The sequence below is a fragment of the Papio anubis genome, chromosome 2, assembly GCF_008728515.1.
Source record: "Papio anubis isolate 15944 chromosome 2, Panubis1.0, whole genome shotgun sequence".
In the NCBI taxonomy this organism is placed as follows: domain Eukaryota; kingdom Metazoa; phylum Chordata; class Mammalia; order Primates; family Cercopithecidae; genus Papio; species Papio anubis.
In genome coordinates, this window is record NC_044977.1 from 54,107,486 (window position 1) to 54,129,434 (window position 21,949).

The 21,949-nt window shown below is 49.1% G+C and overlaps 1 protein-coding gene across 9 annotated transcripts in view; it reads left to right on the plus strand.

Annotated features, from left to right (window-relative positions):
• ATP2B2 (ATPase plasma membrane Ca2+ transporting 2) overlaps positions 1-21,949 on the plus strand; it is a 381,370-nt gene that overhangs the window by 91,933 nt on the left and 267,488 nt on the right. Inside the window, exon 1 of one of the 9 annotated variants that reach the window (XM_017955254.3) lies at positions 36-134. The exons of the other annotated variants lie outside the window; for them this stretch is intronic. The gene's annotated coding sequence lies outside the window, so the exon portion shown is untranslated. Of the gene's footprint in view, positions 1-35; positions 135-21,949 lie in introns of those variants that run through there. 9 annotated transcript variants of the gene reach the window in all.

The window sequence follows — 21,949 nt, forward strand, 5'->3', positions numbered from 1 at the left end:
CTCTGCCCTGCCACTGGCAGCCAGAGCTCCAGACACTTCCTTGCCCTCCAGAACCTCAGCCTGGAGTCCCAGATCCCAGGGCACAGGAGAGGCCTGCTCCTGGGGTACAGCTTGCCTGGCACACACCCAGGAGGGTAAGTGAGGGACGTGGGTGCAGTGGACCCATGGGGTTTGGGAGGGAGCCACGGGACCCTGGGACAGAGCTGATAGAGCTGTTGGTGCCAGGGCTATAGCTGTTGCGAATGGAGGAGGAAACAGCTCAGAGTCCGTTCCTGCTGATTCTGTGAAGCAGCAGCAGGACTTGGCTCTGCCGAAACTCGAGGCAACCCGGAATTCTGGGAAGGAAGGTTGCTGTTGGCTTGCAGTCAAGGCAAAGTGGTTATAGGACTTCCCCGAAGGACCTGAGCTCCTTCCCTCATTTTTTACCAGATCTTTATTGAGGCCCTTGTGCACGCCAGCTCCCTGCTAGGCACCAAGGGGTTCCGTAGGACTGAAATAGGCCTCTCCCCATCAGTGCCCCTAGTCTTGCCAGGAGAATGATTGCTTAAGTAACTATAGTACCATGTGAGGTGTGATAAGAGAGGGTCTGGCTAGGGGAAGAAGAGGCCTATGGGGCCTCAGGGTGCTGGAAAAGATTTTACAGAGGACGGGCCATTTCAACCGGGTCTTGGCAGATGAGTAAGAGTTCTTCAGGGAACAAAGGGCAGCCAAAATCTTATGAGTGACTGCAAAGAGATTTGAACATACAAAATGTGATCATATGTGGTGATAGGCTCAGCAGGTCTGAGCAGAGACTGCAGAGAGCCAGCAGAGGAAACTGACAGGCCTCCAAGGCCAGATGAGGGAGTCAGGACTTGTTCTTACAGGCGGGTGAGAGACACTGAAGATTTTAATTTTTTTGTTAAGAGGTAAGGTCTCACTATGTGGCCCAGGCTGGAGTGCAGTGGCGCCATCACAGCTCACTGCAGCTTCAAACTCCTGGGCTCAAGTGATCCTCCCACCTCAGCCTCCCCAGTAGCTGGGACTACAGGCACAAGTCACCATGCCCAGTGGCACTGCAGACTTTAAAATGGGGGGTTGATGTCGTCGGCTTTGCATCTTAGAAAACTACAGTGTGGATGGAGTGAGGAGGGAGACAGGGACCTTCCAGAGAAGAAAGCTATGACTTAAAAATCATAGAGGCCAGTGCTTAGATCAAGGTACTGGAGTCAGGAGGTGGAGAGCGGGGGACAGCTCGGCTGTTTTCTGAGTTTGAGTGACAAGGGTCAATTGTGAAGAAAAAGGAAGTGTCAGGGATGATTTCAAAGTGGACAGTGGGGCCTGGGTGGGTGATGCTGCCTCTTGATGAGAGAGGGGGCAAGAGGAGAAGGAGCAGGTGGAAGAGAGAGGGAGGGAGGTCATAAGGTCAAATATGGTCATACTGGGACCTGACTTTGTTAGAGTATCACCCCCAGGCCCTTACCCTAGCAAGCTTCTTGGTAAACCCTGGTGATGCTGAATCAGTGCCAGATTTATCATCCACACACCCTCCAAATCTACATGTGGTCACTGAACTTGTGACAGCCGCCACACTCCAACAGAAAGATCTTACCCTGCACTTACGGCAGGCTTAGCTTGGCCCTCGCTGCTTGGGGTTGCACCCTGTTTCCATCTAAGTGCAAGTGTGGAAAGTGAGTACCATTTCCCTAGTGTGGGCAGATTTTTCAGATATTGAATGGGAATGCCACTGGGCAGGTTGGTGGTGCAGAGCCTACCCTAGAAATGGATCATTTAGAAAGGCTCTGTGTCCTGGTCAGGGTACCACGTGTGCAGAGGTCAGGGATACCTGGGGCATGGCTAATGGGGCACCGCCTTGACCCACCACTGACCCCTCTCTAGGGAGTCCAGGGTCTCTGCCTGGCTTTGGAAAAGACCTTGGCTTAGGAGAAATGGAAACGTCAGGGAGCAATGGTTTCTAAGGTCCAGAACTGGAGGTCTGGGAGTGTCCAGCTTTGTGGGGGATCCCTGGTTGGAAGTACTGCAACTAAACAACTTCCTTTGCAGCTTCCTCCACTGTTTCAGGCTCTGTTCTGGGCTTTCCACTGCCTGGACTTTTTCAACCCTCACATAAGCAGATCAGAGAGAAGCAACTGGCCAGTGTCACACAGCCAGTACGTGGTCAACCAGCTTCCTGCCCAGGCCTGACAGATTTGGGTGCAGGGCTTCTCCACTCACTCCCCCAACCACCAAGCCAATGCCGCATCTTGTCTCTGGGTGAAGTTGGAAAAGATAGAACATTTAAAAACAGTATGAGATTCATACCTGAGTTGCCAGGTATGAATTCTTAAAAAAAAATTAAATGTTTTTAAGACAAAGGTTGATGGGAACAGTCTCCCTCTGTCTCTCTCTCTGTCTCTCTCTCCTCTGTGTGTGTGTGTGTGTGTGTGTTGTGTGTGTGTGTGTGTAGACTCCGTCATTACACTTTTTTGAGCTCATTACACGTTTATTGAGCACCTACTATGTGCCAGGCCCTGGGGATACAGCAGTGACTGAGGGAGACTTGGGGAGGAATGGATAGTCTTATACATAAGCAGGTGTATAAAACACACACACACGGACGTGCACATTTGTGCTCCAAACCGTTGTAAAAGTAGACACATTTACCTGGCATAGAGACACAGATACACATCCCCAAAACTCCCCTGCAATGCATATGCCTACCTCTGCTGCACACATGTCCATCCACAGGATTCAGACTGACTTCCAGAGTTAACTAAGTGAGGGAACTGGACCTCCAACCCAATATACAATCCAGGAGGATTTGAAGTCTTGCACTCCCTACTTCACCGAAGACTAGCAAAGGACCTTAAGCCTGGCTTTTCTCTCCACCCCACTGGTCAGGGGCTGAGCTCCCGGGGTTAGATGGTGCAGACTGCAGCTTTGCCCAGGGGCTCTGCTAAGAGTCATTGCCACCATCTATTACACACAAGCCAGGCTCTTGACATGCGTTGCCTCCTCTCACATACACTCTGGCCCTGGAGGATATGGGTACAGTACTACCCTCATTTTAGAGATGAGAAAACTTAGGCTCAGAGAGACGGGTTGTCTCACCTGGGGTCTCATGCCGATCACAAGCGGCAGAGCCCCGATTGAACACTGAACTCCTCCACTGGAAACAGCAGCCCGAGTCCTTAGGTTTGTTGTTGTTGTGCACCCAGGCTGGAGTGTGGTGGCGCGATTGTAGCTCGCTGCAGCCTTGAACTTCTGGACTCAAACAAACCTCCCATCTCAGCCTCCAGAGTAGCTGGGACCACAGGTGCACACCACCACAGCCAACTAATTTAAAAAAAAAAAAAAAAAAAGTAGAGGGCTGGGCATGGTGGCTCATGCCTGTAATCCCAGCACTTTGGGAGGCCGAGGCAGGCAGGTCACTTGAGGTCAGGAGTTTGAGACCAGCCTGGCTAAAATGGTGAAACCTTATCTCTACTAAAAATACAAAAATTAGCCAGGCATGGTGGTGCATGCCTGTAGTCCCAGCTACTCAGGAGGCTGAGGCAGGAGAATCACTTGAACCTGGGAGGTGGAGGTTGCAGTGAGCCAAGATTGCGCCACTGCACTCCCGCTTGGGTGACAGAATAAGACTCTGTCTCAAAAAAAATAAATAAATAACTGTAGAGATGGGGTCCCAGTGTGTTGCCCAGGCTGGTCTCGAACTGCTGGCCTCAAGTAATCCCCCAGCTCCAGCCTCACAAAGTGTTCTTAGGTCATTCCTTTACTTCCTGACAAGCTAGGGAGCCCCAGCTCTGGTTCCCAGAACTATTCCCCAGCCTCCCCCTAGCCTGCCCTCTCTGGGCCATGACTTCTCAGGTGGGAACAAAGAAAGACTTTGAGCCAAACACATGCTCAGGGATGGTGAACAGGCCAGCTTTGGAATCAGACCCTGGGCTCCAGCCTCAGTCTTTCCATATGTAGAATAGAGATGATGCTAGCATCCCACATTGAGCTCTGTTGAGCATTAAATGAGAGGACGTGTGGAAATGCTTAGCCTGGAGCCCAGCACATAGGCTAGTATTGTTGTTGCTATTGTTTTGTTACTGTCAGCATCTGCCCATCACCCATGAACAATTTCCTGAAGACCCATTTTGTGAAGTAGTTAGAGTATTATTCCCTAGAGATGTGGAGTGGGATCATATTCTAGTGGAAGAGATGCAAGTATTAATAAACAAGGTTGCTTTGGTGTAATAGATGCTTGGAAGGACGTCTGTACAGTGGGGACACAGAAGGCTGTGGTACATTCTATTAAAAGCAGCAGGAGCACTTTTAATAGACAGGGTGAAAAGGGCATTCCAGGAGGAGGGATCAGCAGGGGCTAAAGCTCAGAACAAGGACAGTTGAATGCACTGGAAAAGCTGTACATGGAGCAGGGGGAGCAGGTTTTAATATCCACAGGCCCACACCCATGAGCTGTGAGAAAAGCAGGCTGGGTATAAGACAATATGGAGTGGTGGAGACTGTGGCCAACTGGAAAGGGCTTGATGGCTCTAAAGGGAAGTAGGACTCCACTCCATGCAATTGTTAATATGAAGAAAAGCTGGCCTAGTGTTACCTGATCTTCCAAGTTTTTCAGAGATGTCAGGGACCCAGGTTTTTTTGTGGAATCTCCTGACTTCAAAACACTGAGCCAACACTGGGAAAACCAAACAGAATAGAAAGGGGCTGCCAGTTTGCAGTCCTAGTTTAGACCCAACAGTGGGGCAGGTGGTGGTAGGTGATATGAGAAGCTATGGATTCCAGACTCTGTGCAAGCAGGCTGTGTCTGATAGCTGGGGGCCAAGACTTGGCCCACAAGAAGCACCCAATCAATACTTGGTCTGCAAAGGAGTTAGGGAGTTTAGACTTCATCCGGAAGGTTAGGGGAGACTGTGAGGTTTGGAGTAGAGAAGTGAAACAATGGGAAGTGTGTTGTATGACTTTAGCCCACCTGCCACGTGGAGACTGACTTGGAGAGGAGAGATGGCAGCTAGGGAGGTGGGTGAATGTCTTAACAGGGCTCTAGGCAGAAGGTGATGGTGACCTGGGCCATAGCTATGGGGTAAGAGGAGAGGATAGATTCTAGAGGGGTCAAATTTACACAGAGATTAACTTGCAGAGTGTGAGAGAGGTGAGGCTAGGGTGCCTGCCAGCTCCCTGACCTACCTGGGCAACTTGGTGGTGTTTCTCACCAAGATGGGACATCTGGGAGGAGAAAAGTGTGGAAGCAGAGGGAGGAGGGGTGATAATTCTAGCTTGGACCATGTTAAGTTTAGATGCCCATGGGATACCCAAGGGAAAACCTGCCACCCAGTCGAACATATATCTCTCAGGGGAGGGACGGCTGAAGACAGAATGATACATCCACCCAGATGGGGTCTTACCCTCCTCCAGGGACCCATAAGATCTTCATTTCCTTTGTGGTTGCTCTGTCATCTGAGAGTTAAGTTTATTTATTGGGCTTAGATTTGGGTTTTGTTCCTGGAAAGACTGAAGGAGAAGGTGCCAGAACAAAGATCTGTGAACACCTCAGCTCTGATTTATTTTTCTTAGCCCTACCCCCACAATCTGGGCAGCTGAGGGAGGGGGAACAGAGAGCAGAGAACACCTGGGTTACCCGGGCCTCACAGTAACCACACCAATAAAATCTCATTTCCAGGAGCTAGGTCTGAGCTCTGTTATCCTGAACGCTTGCAAGAGGGTTCTTACCTGCACTTGACAGAAGAAAAGGGTTTGCTAAGCAGATTGATGGTTTAACAAGCCCACTTAGGAGAGCAGGCTTTTAGCAGCATCATTTGCATTCCAACAATGAGTGTACAAATTATAAATGACTACTTCTCTATTTTTAAAGCGATTTTAAGACTCCTCATCTGCTGTCAAGAGTGTCACTGAACATACCAAGGACACTCACAGCAATGCTGTGATCCTTTTGAAAAGAAACGATTCTATTAGAGAACTGACATGTATTGAGCATCTGCCAAACACACCAGGCACCGTGCTAGGCATTTTAGAGGCATCGGCTCATTTAGGCCTCTATCCCAGGGGGATAGAGTTATTATTTTCTTACCAAGGAAATGAAGCCAGGCCCAGGGAAGGTGAACTGCTGCTGCAGGCTTGCTCAGCTTAAGAGGGCCAGGGTCACCGGGGTTGGATGCGGGGTCTGAGTTCTTCCTGACACACCTCATCATTGTTTCTCACTAGTTCAGGTTTCTGCCTCTTGGCCAGTGGAAGGATGGCCTTAAATAGGGCTTCACAGGGTTGACAGAACAGAGGGGATATGGGAGAAAGTAAAAGAGAGGGTGTTGAGAAGTTAAGAAAAGAAGGAGACTCAGTTCAGAGAGAAGACAAATGAAACAGCCCCAAAAGTGCAGGAGGAGGGAGGCTCTGAGGGGTGGTACAAAGTGTGGCCCAGTTCAAAGCCCAGTTTGCCAGGAGCTGACCTTGGGCAAATGCTTTATCCACCTGTGAAGGGTGGAGTATGTCCTCCATGTCAGTTTCCCTCCAACTCCAGTCATTCGTTTTTATCTGTGAACCACCCACGCGATTACCCATTTAGTCTTGTTTTCATCAGTTCACCATTTTACCTGATTATGTTTGCTTTAAAAGAAACTTTTTAATGCAATTAAGTGGAATATAATACTGCTTGTCATCAACAGAAGCTAAGCATTAAAATAAATACAAAGAAATACAAATCATCATATGATTAAATTCCACCTCGCTGCCACTGCCTGAGTTCTGCTCTGTGTCTCTCTGTTAGGAGGGAGAAGGTCAGAGGTGTTAAAGGCGCATTAACCCTGAGCCGGGTCTTTTCTCCCTGAGACAACCTCCCAAGAATGAAATGGTGCAGGCACCATGTCCCAACTGTGCGGCCTGAAATCCCTTCTCTGAGCATCATGGTCTAAGGACACACTCTATGGAAAGTGAGGGCCAGCCGTCATCTTAGAACCTTCCAGAATGGCAGAGTCTGGGAAAGTCCAGGGATGTGAGCAGCCCGACAAGGAGAAAAAAAGGGGGAGAAGAGTGGGTGGGATTCCAGAACAGACCCCCACATTCTGTGACCAAAGGAGTGAGAATTTTTCAGTGCTTTCTCCATTTTGATGAGGGCAGGGAGGGGGCAGAGGCCAGGACAGGAGGTGGGGAGGGGGGTCTGAGGGCGCTTCAACCCAGCACTGCCTCTGACTGCCGGGAAAGCCGCTGGAGCCTCAGCTCTTCCTCTGCAGGTGTGGGGAGGACGTCCTGGGCCTTCTTCACCACTGGGCCTCAGGTTGTCCAGGGTCACGTTCAGGGTGAGGCAACCTGGATCCCTTTAATCCCATATTAATGAATTATGTTCCCAAGAGCGGGCTTAGCTGGGAGGAAATGAAGAAAAATACAAAAGAGAGTAGGGAGAAGGGCCATGGCTGGAAGGGACTTGGGGGATGGCTCCTAGTGGGGCTCCCCTCAGCCCTGAACTCTGGGGACCTCCGTTTGGGCTCTGCCCAAGTTCCAGGGTGTGGGTCTCCCCCGCAGCTCTTGCTGCTGTTAGGTGTGAGCTGCTGTGGGTACATGCAGGCTCCTGGGCCTTCCCTTCCCCAGGGGCCTTCCCTGCCAGGCTCTGCTGAGCCACCAGCCTTAATGAGGAGGTGCCTGGGGGAAGAGTAGGAGCCAGATTTATACTGAATGACCGAGACAGACAGAATGCTAAGTCGAACAGGTCTTAGAGACCTTCTAACTCACGGTTCCTCCACAATCAGCGGTTCAAATTATGACCTCCATTTATAAATGAGGAAATCAAGGCCCAGCAAGGGGAGACTCTCACAGCCAGCCTGGAGCACAGCCAGGCCAGATCCAAGGCCTCTGACTCAGGCAAGTCCTCCCTCCCCATGTTATTCCTCCGCTCGGGGCTGAGGCTGAATACGCCACAATTGGAGCCTGTCCCAGGGACCAGCCAGTGGCTGGCCCCCTTGTTATGGGCCCAGGACTCAGGGTATGACCCAACTGGACTCCTCTGTGCCAATTCTGAGTGTTCCCGGAGTATCCTGGCTCACCCTGGGCACCAATCATGGCCTCTGGGGACACCTTCTTCTTTTCTGCCTAGAGAGTGTGGCCACTCTCCTGCCCTTTGCTACACTTGGCACATTATCCCTTCTGTCCTCAGAGATTCTTGAGAGATCTCAGCAGGGCGAGCCTGCGAGGCCGGGCCTGGTGCACAATAGGCTCACAGACCCACGGGGGTCTCCTGGCTGGCACTCTGTGCTTGCTGGTTTTGTAGGCTCCAAGAATGTCCAGGTCTTGGAAGCTGGGGTGTTGCTGGGTGATGAGTCACAACCATATGCCCAACCTCTTTCCCAGGGACTTCTCAGTCTTGCACTGCCCCAAACACTTCATCTGGGCTTTCGCCTGACCGCCACATGTTTTCTGTGGTCAACCCCCTCATTCCAGCTCATCTCCCTCCCCATGCCCTCGCTCAGCCCTCTCCAGGGAGGGAAAAGGTTGGTTTTCTGGGAAGCAAGGTGAGTGATCCCCAGGTGCCCTCAGAACAGTTGCAGGCAGGCCCTCAACTGGGCAGAGGGCCCCTGTGCAAGCCAGAGTCAGCACTGCCGGGCTGGGGGCAGGGAGAGGGTGGCAGATCCCGCTGATTGGGAACCAGAGCACCAGCCCTGTCTGGAGTTTGAAACCAGAGGCTTGTGAGTAAATCCACGGCCAATGCCTGTAAGCAGAGCCAGTTCCCGCCGTGAAAGGGCCCTTTGTTTTACCCCTTGGTTCCTGGGTGAACTGTGATTCCATTTTAATTAAATATGCAGCTGCTGGGGCTGAGCAGGCTGCCCTCACCCTCAGCTCCAGGCTGGTAGGGGGAGATGACTTAGAGGAGATGGAAGTCCAATGTCTGGACTCTTTCCAGCCAGCAAATGGTGAGCAAGGGGCGGGCACAGAGCCTGGGGGCACGTGACTGGCTGCCAATCAGCAACGGGTTACTGCTCAGTGCAGAGGAATCCACCCTGTAAGGTGCCAGCTCTCCTTGGGCATCTGGTTAACAGCACTTCTGGGGACTCATTTGGGAAATGAAACCCCTAGGGCAAGAGAAATATATTTTCTGATTTTACACAGGCCCAGCAGGGGCTCAGGGCAGAGCCAGTAGAGGGCGGTGTGGGGGTGTGGCCCCATGGCCCCCCACCAGCCCCAGCCCCTCTGCTCTCCAGTACTCTGCTCCTACCACCTGTTGGCTTCTTGCACAGAAATGGTGCACTGTTCAGCAAGGCGGTGCAGACGAAACTGAATGGAGAGGCCTGTGGGAAAGCCTAGCCCAAGCTACCTATCCTACCTTCCCCTTGGTTCCGTGTTATCTCAAATGTCTTCTTCTCCAAGAAGCCCTCCAGAATCCGGGTAATCACCTTCCACCCACTGTACTACGTTCCTCCTCACTCAAAAATGATCTTGTTTATCCATTTGAATTCTTGCCTGTCGCCCCACCCCCACCCTCTGATAGAACACGAGTTCCATGAGCACAGGGCTTTGTCTATTTTTCTCACACAGTTCTGGTGCAGATCACGTACTCAGTCACAGTTGAATGAATACACTTAGGTAATACCTGGGGGCAAAGACTCCACCTAAAAAAGTGACCTAATTTCCTGGTTTCAAAGTCTACTGTGAACTCCACGATGCTGGAGCTCGTCCAGTTGGGAGAGGTTCCTGAGCCCCTGTCAGATTCGGGGGCATGCCCGTGCTGGACAGTGCTGCGGGTACAGAAATGAAACTGGCACCATGCCTGTCCTCGAGGGGCTCTCAGTCCAGGGGAAAGACATTAAATTAGAGTGCACCTGGGAGAACAAGGTGATGTGGGGGCTGGAGGGAGCCCCAGCAGGGAGGGGAAAGCTTCCTGGTGAAGAGGAGGGTCTGGGAGCATGAGCAGGAGTCTACCTCAGAAGAGCCAAAGGTGGAGTGCTCAGGAGGGTGAGGCCAGTTCTGGGAACCAATGGTGAGAAGCAGCGGAACCAGGTGAAGCCCAGGGGTGTGGAGTAGGTGGAGACCTGTCAAACCCACACCCAGCCTCCAGACTTTGTTCGGAAGGCCATGGAGAGCTACTGAAGGTTATTCAGCAGGGGCAGGGAGCTGCCTGAGCTACGTGTTTGAAAGACTCCTCTACTAGCATCCCAGAGTGTGGACTAAGGCCCCAAAGATTCAGGGCTTGCTTCTGCTCCCCCTGGGGAAATGGAATATGATCCTGGGCACTGGGTCCCTCTCGGAAGCCGATTGTTACTGCAGGCCTGGGCAGAGGGCTGGGACAGTAACACGGGGCAGGTGGGATCACTTACCTGTTATCAGGTATGCTTTTCCCTGAAGGGGATAAAATAAACGTCTTATTAGATCCATGGCTGAGAGAACAGGTGCCACATCAGCATCCCCTTGGTGTGTGCTCCAGGCCATGGGCTTCATACAGGTCATCGATCCTGCTCAATTGTTTCTAGGACTGAGAAGCTACCTTGGAAATGCCCTCTTCTTGGTTAAATGCATTTGTGCAGTCAATCAGCAAACGCTGATTCTGTGCAGACTCAGGTTTCTGTATGTTTGCTCGCTTGCTTGTTTACTTTGATCTGCTCAACCACAGATCCTCCTAGAGCTTAAGTAGGTGTGGGAAGTGCAGGGATGAAAGCTCAAAGGTAAGAATCTGTCTAGAGTAACTTGAGGAGGAAGTTGAGGGTCATTCATTTTAAATCCCCGTAGCCTCAGGGTGGCGTTCTCTTTTTCTCAGGAGAGTACATAGTTGGGAGGGGTAGAAGCCAAATTTTGTCACTTAAGAACATAAGTGTATTATGTTCCCTCCAAATTTTGTCACTTAAGAACATAAAGCTTGTGACATTAGGCTACATGTATAACATGTGTCATCACTCTTAATCTTGGTAACAACCAATGAAAGTACTGTAATTACCTCCACTTCACAGGTAAGTAAACTGAGGCACAGTTGACGTTAAGCCACTTGCTCAAGGGCACACAGTTTGGAGGCAGAGTAACTGGGATTTGAACCCAGGGACTCTGGCCCTTACACCCTGTTTTTAATCTCTATGGAGGTACCGCATTCTTCACATGCCCCTGCAGCAAGCTTCGTTTACCTCAAATTGGCTCAATTCACTTCTTTGTGAGGCCTTTCTGGAATATCTCACAGAGAATCCTGTCCCTTCCCTGAATTCCCATGAGACTTTTGTGTTCTGAGGGGTCTTTTCCTGTTTGTCTCATCACTTACCTTCCCCTGATATCTGCCTTTGAGCAGAAACTGTGTTGTTCATGTCCCTGCCCCCCAGTAGCCCAGCTTGGAGCTTGATCCAGCATCCTGTTCAAATCAGCCCCCAATATGCGATGTTCACCCAATAGATGATGTCCTCTTCCAATTTAATCCTTGTCATGTCCTTTTGAGGGCTGGTAGCTTGAGGGCCATTTAACAGAGGAGATGACCAAGGCTCAAAGGCTTGAGGACGATGGCAACAATTAAAAACACACGGCAGCAGCTGAAATGTATGTAAAGTTTACTTATAGGCAGTAGATACTATTATTGTTGTTCTCTTTCAGCAAATGGGGAAACTGAGGCACAGAGTTCTGCCATAAGTTATCAAAGGTCACAGTTAGCAAGAGGTAGAACCAAGATTCAAACCCACTAAGTCTGGCTCCAGACCTGACATTCTGAACCATTTCACTCAGCTGCCACACAGCTGGCTAGCAGAAGTGAGAAGCTGACTGTAGCAAATATTTAGGGGATGGCAGTGGCCAGTTAGCATCCCTCCTTTAGCTCTGCTCGTGGTTTCCTCCTTCTTTCCTTCTTAACCTACAAGAGGGGCTCCCCTAACTTTACCATTGCTGCGGCTCCTGCGGGAGGGGCTGATGGGGATCACCGAGACACTGTGTTAGCATATATTATTGCCTGTGTATGAAACCTGTGTGTGCCACCTGTACTGTGTGTGCCTGTGTGTGTGCCTGTGCCTGTGTCTGTGTGTGTGCCTCTGTGCCTGTGTGTGCCTGTGCCTGTGTGTGTGCCTGTGTGCCTGTGCGTTCCTGTGCCTGTGCCTGTGTGCCTGTGCCTGTGTGCCTGTGCCTGTGTGTGTGCCTCTGTGCCTGTGTGTATGTGCCTGTGTGTGCCTGGGTGCCTGTGCCTGTGTGTGTGTGCCTATGCGTATATGCCTGTGTGTCTCTGCCTATGTGTGTGTATGTCTGTGTGCCTGTGCCTGTGTGTGTCTGTGCCTGTGTGCGTGCCTGTATGTATGTGTCTGTGTGTGCCTGTGTGCCCGTGCATGTGTGTGTCATAGCGTGTATATATATACTGTACCTGGCAATGCCTGTGTGTGTGTGTGGCCTGTGTGCGTGTGTGTGCCTGTGTGTCTTGTGTGTGTGCCTGGGTGTGTCTGTGTGCATGTGCACTTGCGTGCATGTGTGCCTGTGTGTGTCCACGCATACTCACCTGTGGTGTGCCACGTGCCTTGAGGACATAGAATTCACTGCACTTGGGAGGTGTTGCGCAGGAGCCATGCGCATCCAGGCCTCTCTGGCTCCCTGCAGCCTCCTTCGTTTGGGAAAGAAGATTTTCTCAACTGTGTGTTTCTCCCATCCCTGAGCTGCTGCTGGCAGCTGACTGTAGAGTTTACGTCTTAAAGGACAGAGAGAAGTGGCTCTTCAGAATAATTTGAGCCCCTCTTCAGGAAACCCTGGTTCTCTTTTGAAACTAAGCCAGGGAGGAGCAAACGGCCAAGGAATTCACAATCCTGTCTGGGACTTTTTGTTTTCCTCTTTGAAGAAATATGAGTTCTTTTGATTGCTACTAAAGTGATGCTTAACCATTCTACAGTGACAGCTTCTCCCTCTGCATCTGTTATATGGGGCATGCTACTAAAAATGTTCTAAGAACTTTGATTTCAAAGCCTTGGCATCTCCCTTGAAGAAATCAGAGACACATTGGAGACATGCAAAATCTAAATTTGTGGTCACTGCATGAGACAGATTATGAAGTTTATTCCTTCAGCAAACATTTATTAGGTGTCTGCCCTGCACATGATGCTGGAAACACAGTGATGTTCATACCCACAGAGTCCCTGCCCTCACAGAGCTTTGGTTCTAAATAAGAGAGAAAGAAAATGCACTACTCAATCAACTGAATTGTTTCAGAGTGTCATGAACAGATGCCTCCCACCTCGACGTGGAAGCCATTGAAGGGCTGGGTCTTCTGCTTTAAATGGGTCTTTAAGGTGCTGGCAGGTGTCTGTGCTGGGGAGGATATAGAGCAAGATGATGTAGTTTAGTGAATAGAGGCTACTTGGGTAGTCAGGGAGGGCCTCTCTGCAGAGGGGACCTTTGAGCTGAGAGCTCAGTGACAAGCAGGCAGCTTACAAAGATCTGAGAGGAGAGACTTCCAGGCAGAGGACCCCGTCAGTGCAAAAATGCCAAGTTGGGAATGTGCTTGGCGGATTCGAGGAGCAGCAGGGAGGTTGATGTGGCTGGAGTATGGCACTCAAATGGGACAGCAATAAGAGATGAGGTCAGATTGCTGGGCAGGGGTCAGTTCACATACAGCCTTGTAGGCTATGGAAAGAAGTTTGGATTTTATTCCATTAAGCAATCTTCATTTGTATCGATTAACAAATGATGTTTGAATCCTGAAAATGTGATGGAGTATGGTCATATTTACAGGTGGCTCTCAAAACAAAATTTCCAAGCATCAAGTAAACATAATTTCGATAAATGTAATATCCTTAATGGAAGGCAATGTGGTCTCTTTACATGAGATGTGGCAACTTGGTGTAATGATCACCAGGGTTTAAGTTTTAGCTCTGAGATGTCTTGGCTGTGTGACTTTGGACAGGTCATCTACTATTTTTGAGCCTCTGTTTCCTTGTCCGCACTGTGAGGGTAATATTTTACTTACAGGGCTGTTGTGAAGATGGAAAATGATAATGCCACAAATAATTATTTTATAAACTGGTGGGATGCAGCTGGAAACGTGTATTATTCCACTGAGAACTCTTCACTAAGGTACACCTTACTAATTAGGACCTTAGATTGCACCTAGAAGAGGAGATGCTCACTGGAATGTCTAAGAAGACTAACACCCCGCTTCATGACCTGAGAACCTCCAGCACACCTCCTCCCCCAAAAGGCCCCCGGACATCTGACAGTGTCCTGTAACTAAAGGCCCACTTACAGCAGCAAATGCTAGCCCTTCAACGGCTTCCGGGTTGGAGTGGGAGGGATCTGTCCAGTGTGGGCCTATGAGAACCTAGGAATGCACTGAGGTCAGCATCCTGGAACCAATAAACTCAGAGGCACCTGGAGCTCTCCAAGGTCCTGATCAGCAGGGGGCTCCCGAAATATTGCAGTACCTTTGAATCGGTCTGTCTGCGATTGCACTGGTCTTTGAATTGATTGTAGTTGCTGCATCTGGACTCAGTGTGAGTATCTGGGAAAATAACTGCATTGGATATCAGGCAGACCTAAGTTAAAACCTCTAACTAGCTGGTGATCTTAACCACTTAAGCCTCCATTTCCTCATCTATAAAATGGGGGTGATGATACCTCTTTCTTTTTGCCTGTGTGGATTAATAAACTAAAACATTGAAATAATCTAATACAGTGCCAGACAAATATAGATGCTAATTAAATAGACTTGTTTCTGCACAGACAGTGAACTCTCAGAGCCTATTCTAGGCCAGGGTATTGGTAATGAGAGCATGAACTCTGGAGTCCCTCAGACCTAGTTCAGATTCCAGCTGTTTTCCCGTGGCTGTGAATGACTTAACCACCTTAGACTTAGTTTTTCATCTATAAAATTGGGTTAATACTGCAGACTTAGAAGGGTCTAAGAGCTAGAATTTAGTAAGTGCCCAATAGAGACTTATGGATTTTGATGTATTTTTTAGGTGACCTTCCTTTTATTTTCTTTTAAAAATAGAATTGAATTTGAAATCCATCTCTAACCTGACAGCAGGTTTATGATGCTTCCCTGAGACCCATTAGAAGACATAGCAAATGGGCTGGGCATGGTGGTTCACGCCTGTATTCCCAGCACTTTGGGAGGTCAAGGCAGGTGCATTGCTTGAGCCCAGAAGTTTGGGACAAGTCTGGGCAACATGGAAAAACCTCATCTCTACAAAAATTATAAAAATTAGCCAGGCATGGTGGTGGTGCATACCTGTAGTCCCAGCTACTCAGGAGGCTGAGGTGGGAGGATTGATTGAGCCCAGGAGGTCGAGGCTGCAGTGAGCCATGATTGTGCCACTGCACTCCAGCCTGGGCAACAGAGCTAGACCCTGTCCCAAAAGAAGTGGGGAGAGGGGACAGTAAATGGAAGCAAACAGTCATGTTCCAGGGTAGCAGTGGGAAAAGAAATGAAAACTAACTTGTGTTTGGGTTGAGCAGACAGGGCCACTGTGGGAGTGCCATCACTCTCAGGAGAGGTGGAAGAGGTGTGGCCATGGGTGTTTCATGTTCATGATGACAAGACAAAGATCCATTCTCAGAAGGGACAAGGCCCTGGAGATATGGGAGAAAAAATGTCTGCAAGAGTTATTACTCAAGTTTCCATTTTCAAGGGGAAAGAAAAAGGACACTCTGGGCCTTTGCATGCCTGGAATTTTTCCAACAGAAAAGCACAAACCTGGGATGGGCAGAGTCTCTGTGGGGCACAGAGGAAGGGGCATGGGTGTGGGAATCCCCCAGGCTTGGCCTCTGATCCCTGCTTCACCACATAGGTGAGTGACTTTATTTATGTTTGACTTATGGTTATAGATAATCTCAAACATTGAAAAAATCTTTTCAAATCTCTCCACCATCCACTTCCCTTCTTTTTGTATTATTTGCCTCCATTGAGGCAAATCAGCCCAGGGGCATTATGTATTCACCTCTCTTAGTCCTGGCCTCCTAAGCTGCAAATCAGGGATGGTAGAGATACTGAAAGCAGTAGGAAGATGCAGGAAGAGAAGGATCAAGTCCTTACCATGGCTGTTCTCTGTATCTGTGAGTTCATTCTTCTTCCCAGCCTTCCACATGGTTGAGCCCTGGACCAGTGCAGGTCTCAGATCTCCTTCTCCACCTTGAGGTCCTCTGATCTGCTTCCTGCCCAAATTTGGCCTCTGTATGCACACCCGCTTTCTAGAACTTGACCCCTATTATTCTAGATGCCCCTCACCTTTGGGTATCTTGTCTCAATCCCTCTGGCCTGCCCTGATTCCTGGCTGATGAAGGTGCCCTGGAATTGAAGGTCAGGAATTGAAGGTCAGGAAACATGGATTTCTATGGCACTACTTAAACGGCCTTCAGCAGTGCAAGCCTAAGTTCCCACATCTGGGATCATACCAATTTGGTGTTATAAAGTGCTTTCCAAACTTGAACTATCAACACTGTTAGAATTCTTGGCATTATAGTTATTCATCCCTTCTGAAGCAAGCATTGTAGGATAGGATTATAGCCATAGAGGAAAACAGAAATTGAGCAATAAGAGAAGCTGAGATCAAGGAAGGGCGTGTTTTTAAGACAGGTGAGTGCATGCCATGCTTGTAAGTGGTAGATTCATGGATCCATTGAGTGATCCAGTGGAGAGGAGCACGACGGATGATTTGAGGGAGAGAGAGCAGGGGCACCACAGCGGTGAGCTCTATGCAAGGCTTTGCTCTCAGTGACCTCTGGCCTCAGAGGCTTTGGGGGTCAGCTAGTGTGTTTGAACCTGATCATTAAATCAGTGGGACCATTGGAAAGTTCTGAGCATGGGGTTGGCCCCTGCTGTGTGGAGGACAGGTTGATGAGGGCAAGTCTGCTTGTGGAGACCCACAGAGTACATTGTGGACATGCAAGTGAAGGAGGCTGAGTGTGCACTGCACTGAACCCCCAGTGCCTGCATGAACTAATGAGTCAATTACACATTCACGGAAGACCTGTTTACAGTGCTTCAAGGACGTCTACTGGGGAGGTTCATCCGTGGTGGAAAATCCAAGACAGATCTTCCTCTCAGAAGGGTGAATTGACTTAGGGGTCACCAGCACTGTGGTTATTCCAGTTGTGGGCAAGCAGGGGGTTGCTGAGATAAAGCACATGCCGACCAGGAGTTATAAGCTCACATACCTACAGGGACAGGGCATGGGAACAGGAAGGTGCTTTGGAGCCTTCAACAGGAAGTCCTCACCTGGTGTCACCACTCCCTGGCTTGTAAAGTGTGGGGACTAGGAGGTCAGGGAGCTCACGAGCTGAACCTTGTGTCAGTGGACATGAACAGCCTTTGAAACTTGGTCCTCAGTCCCCAAGTCTTGAAGGCACATGCACGGGTGCACATGCTTCAGGCTCTTCCTCCATGCTGATGTTGTGAGCACAACTGGCCTCCTTCCTCTTCAAGGGTTTTATCAGGCAGGAGAGTGCCTTGGAGCAGGAGAACTCACAGAAATCCATTGCTCCCATGGCCCTGGGTGGCCACTGAGAGCAGTCTTCCACTAAGAATGACGCAGAGTGAATCCAAGAGCAGCTGTGCCTCTTTCTCCACATTGGAGGGGAAAGGCTGGGCTGCCATGCAGGGGAGGCAGGCACCTGCCAGCCCTAGGCAACCCAGGGGAGGAAGGAATGACCCAGGAGGTGGCCCTGCAGCCTTCAGCAAGGCTGAAGGACACTCTAGAAGGCTTTTGTTCTATTTTTAAAAATTAAGAAATAATTTTCATACAGTAAAGCATACCCCTTTTAGTGTACAGTTCGGTGAATTCTGACAAATGCATACAGTTGTGTAACTACCACCCTAATCAAGGCACAGAGCAGTTCCATTACCCCCCAAATTTACTCCTCGTCACTTTGTGGTCAATCTTTTCCCTCCTCCAAATTCCTGGCAACCACTGATATACAGATTTGCCTTTTCCATAATACCATTGAAAAATGGAATCATACCAAAAATCATATCATATCAATGTAAGCTTTGGGCCTTGCTTCTCTTAACACAGTGGCTGGAGATCCAATTGCATGTATCAGTAGTACCTTGCTTTTTCTTGCTGAGTAGCGTCCATGGGAGGGATGCACCAGACCTAGTTTATCCATTCATCTCATCATCCATTGAGAGACATTAGGATTGTTTTCAGTTTGGGGTAATGATGAATAGAGACACTTTATTTGTTGTTTGAAATAAGTTTTTGTTTCTCCTGAGTAAATGCCTAGGGGTGGGGTTGCTGAGTTGTGTGGTAGGTTTATGTTACACCTTATAAGAGACTGCACAAACTCTTCAGAGTAGGTACCAGCAACAGATGAGAGCTCCAGTAGTTCCACATCCTCACCCACACTTGGGATTGCTGGCAGTATTTATTCGTTCTCATTATTACTTCAGCCATTCTGACAGGTGTTAGAGACTTTACTAAGTACCTCATAAGTGCTGGGCACTGAGCTAAGTGCTCTAAGCACATAATTTCATCAAGGACTGGGTCTATGATCCCATTTGGAAAACTGAGGCCCACAAGAGTCTCTGAGATCCTGTGGGACAAGGGCTGGTCCTGTGTTTGGAAACTTGATTGCCTGACCCAAAGCAGACCCTGTCCCACAGCGCCATTCTTCGGGGACAGCATTAACATACGCTTGCATCACAGTGGAACTGGGTTCGGCAACAGGCTCATCTTTTCCAGTGTTCTAGCACGCTTCTCAGCACAACCATTTCTAACCTGTCTCCTCTGATGGTCTGTAAGCCCTCTTCGGGGCTGTACCTTAGTCATCTCCATATCTCCAGGCCTGGGAAAGACTCAACAAAAGTTTACTAATGAACTTACTAATGAGCAAGGCTGTGGAGAGACCAAATCCTACAGTGGGTCTCTATCCTTCTAGGACTCTGACAGCCTCTCTGGGCCACGCCATTTATCCCCTAGAGTAGGGATGGGCAAATGGGAGTGGCTGGAGTTCAGGGGGACCAGGCCGGGGGTGTGCAGCTCTGCCAGCAAGATCTCAAAGGAAGCCCACCCTGACCCATCCCCACCCACAGGTCCAGTTCCTCCCAGTGACTGGAGTCCCAGAGCCAGATGCACCCCTACCCAGGTGTGTGGACTTTGTCCCCTTCTTGCTGCCTGGCTTATGTCCTTAAAAGATGTCAGGATCTGGGAACCTTGAGACCAGCCCCAGATTCCTCCTAATATCTAACACACAGGCTCACGCAGCACTGCCAGCCGCAGACAACTCTCTTTGAATCCAGATGGACTTAAATATAAAAGGGAGGCTATTTCCAGTTGCATCTATTTCTAGTTCTTTTCTTCTTGAATTTCCAGTCACTTAACCTCTCTGAGCCACACTCTCTTCGTCTGTAAAAATGGGCATAAAAAGCATCTCTACCTCTTAAGATTGTGGTAGAGATTCCGTGAAATAGTGCCTGTCAATCACTCAGCAAGGGAGCCCTAGAGAAAGTGCTGGGTGGGTGCTGGGTGAGAGATATGTGGGCTGAGATCCTTTCCTCCAGAAACCCATGCTTCCCTCCATTCTGGTGGATACTGGTGGAGTCAGGCTGGGTGATGCCGGCCCAGAGATAGGCAGAGGAGGTGGTGTGCTCTTGTGCTTACCTTTGAAGCAGAGTCAAGTGTATGGCCTCAGTGCCTGACCGTGGAACTGCTGCTATGAATTGTGGACCAGGTTGCCATCAGAAGGCGTCTCGGGATGTGGAAAGGGTTCACAAATATTGGTGAGTGCCAATTTATGGGCACTCGAGACAGCATACAGTATGACTGATCCTTTACAAACATTCCCTCTCCTCCTCTAGACCAGCAAGTCTCAATACAGCCCATTTCTGCCCACCCTTGCCCTTAGGGACATTTGGCAATGTCTAGAGACATTTGACCATCATGACTAGAGAGGTGCTGCTGGCATCCACTGAGTAAAGGCTAATGCACAGTGCAACCCCATATCAAGAATTTTCCAGCCCTAAATGTCAACTGCACAGTAAGATCCCAGTGCTGAGCACAGCACCTGAAATACGGTGAACATGTGATAACTAATATTTGAATGAATGAATTTGCAAAAATACATTTGTATCCATGAATAAGTAAAATCCATGAGAGAATACTCCTCAGTGTACTAGTGGCATGGGGAGATTGCTGAAGGTTCTTATTTTCCTCTTTTTTTTAAATTCTCACTATGGATTTGTATTGCTTATATAATAAAACTTTTATTTAAAGGAAGAAATCTCAGAATAACATTAGGAAGGCATAAAATGTGGACTGAGTATATACAGTAATTAAATGCATTCACTTAACCAATATTATTGATCTCTGGCTGTGTGCCAGCCTTGTTTCTAGACACTAAGAGCATGACAATGAGAAAAAAAAAAAAAAAACAGAAACAGAAACACTTGCCCTCTTGGAGCTTCTGTTCTAGAAAAAGAAGACAATGAAGAATTAAACTAAGCCCAGGGCAGTGGCTCACACCTGTAATCCCTGCACTTTGGGAGGCCAAGGCAGGTAGATCACTTGAAGTCATGAGTTCAAGACCAGCCTGGCCAACATGGTGAAACCCTCTCTCTTCTAAAAATACAAAAATTAGCCTGGTGTGGTGGCATGTGCCTGTAATCCCAGCTACTCAGGAGGCTGAGGCAGGAGATTTGCTTGAACCAGGGAGGCAGAGGTTCAAGATCAAGCCACTGCACTCCAGCCTGGGTGACAGAGGAAGAGTCTGTCTCAAAAATAAATAAATAAATAAATAAATAAATAAATAAATATAAAATAAAATAAAACAACTAAACTAAACAACCCTGTCTCTCTCAATATATACATATATATTGAGACAAGGTCTTGTTCTGTTGCCCAGACTGGAGTGCAGGGGTATGATCGTGGCTCACTGGACCTCCTGGGCTCAGCTGATCCTCCCACCTCAGCCTCCTTAGTAGCTGGGACTACAGATATGCGCCACCACACACAGCTAATTTTTTGTTTGTTTTTGTTTTTTGTAGATATGGGGTTGCCAGGTTGATCTCCAACTCCTGGACTCAAGCAAACTACCTGCCTTGGCATCCCAAAGTACTGGGATTACAGGCTAGGATATTTATAACACAATAGATTATCTGATGGTGCTAAGTGTGTGAGGTAAACTCACTCGAGGTCAGGGCGAGATGTGAGGCAGAGATGGGGAGGACTGTGTAGCTGGCCAAGGGAGAGGCCACTGAGGCAGTGCCATGTGAGCAGGGACCAGAGCAGAGCCGGGCAGTGGGGTGTGACAGAAGGACTCAGTCTGGATGCCATGTGTGTTTAAGCAAAATGTGCACCACCTTCTCTGGAAGGTCTCCATCAAACTTTGAGGAATGGCAGGAGTTCTTGCTTTGGAAATGCAATCCATCCAGATGCTCCCTCTCATCCCTCTGAGGAGAGGCTGGTGGCATGCTTCTAAGCTGTGCCTCCCTCTGAGAAGGGGACAGAAGGATGCACAGCCATTTAAAGATGGGATCCTCAGGGGCGAAAGCAAAGATTCTCTCGAGGAACCTCAGAGGTTCATCCCCTGGAGAGACAGACTAGTGCCAAATCCCACCACTTCCCAGCTGTGTGACTTTGGGAAGGTTGTTTAAACTTCTGAGCCTCAGTTTGCTCATCTGCAAAATGGCAAAAATAAGATCTGCCCCTTGGGATGATGGAGACTCAACTGAGAGGACCCAAGAAAAGCTCCTGACCTGAAGACTGGCACCCCAGGTGCCAGCAGGGTCCCCTTCCTTTCTCCGCTCCTCTGCTCCCAGCATTCTTCTCTCATTCTTGCTGATGACTTGAGCTAAGGGCCCAGGTTGCAAATGTGGGACATTGGAGTCTCCAATGCCACTTTTTTCAATCATGACAGAGCAAGGACATAACTGGGTAAAAATGATGACATCATGGCTTTGGTCAGAAGTAAACAAATACCACTATCTATCTCCTCTAAAAATATCTTTGACTAATAAAAATGACCACTGCGGGGACAGCACTATAGGAGGAAACACACAGCCTGGGCGAAGGCAGGGAGGAAGTCAGTA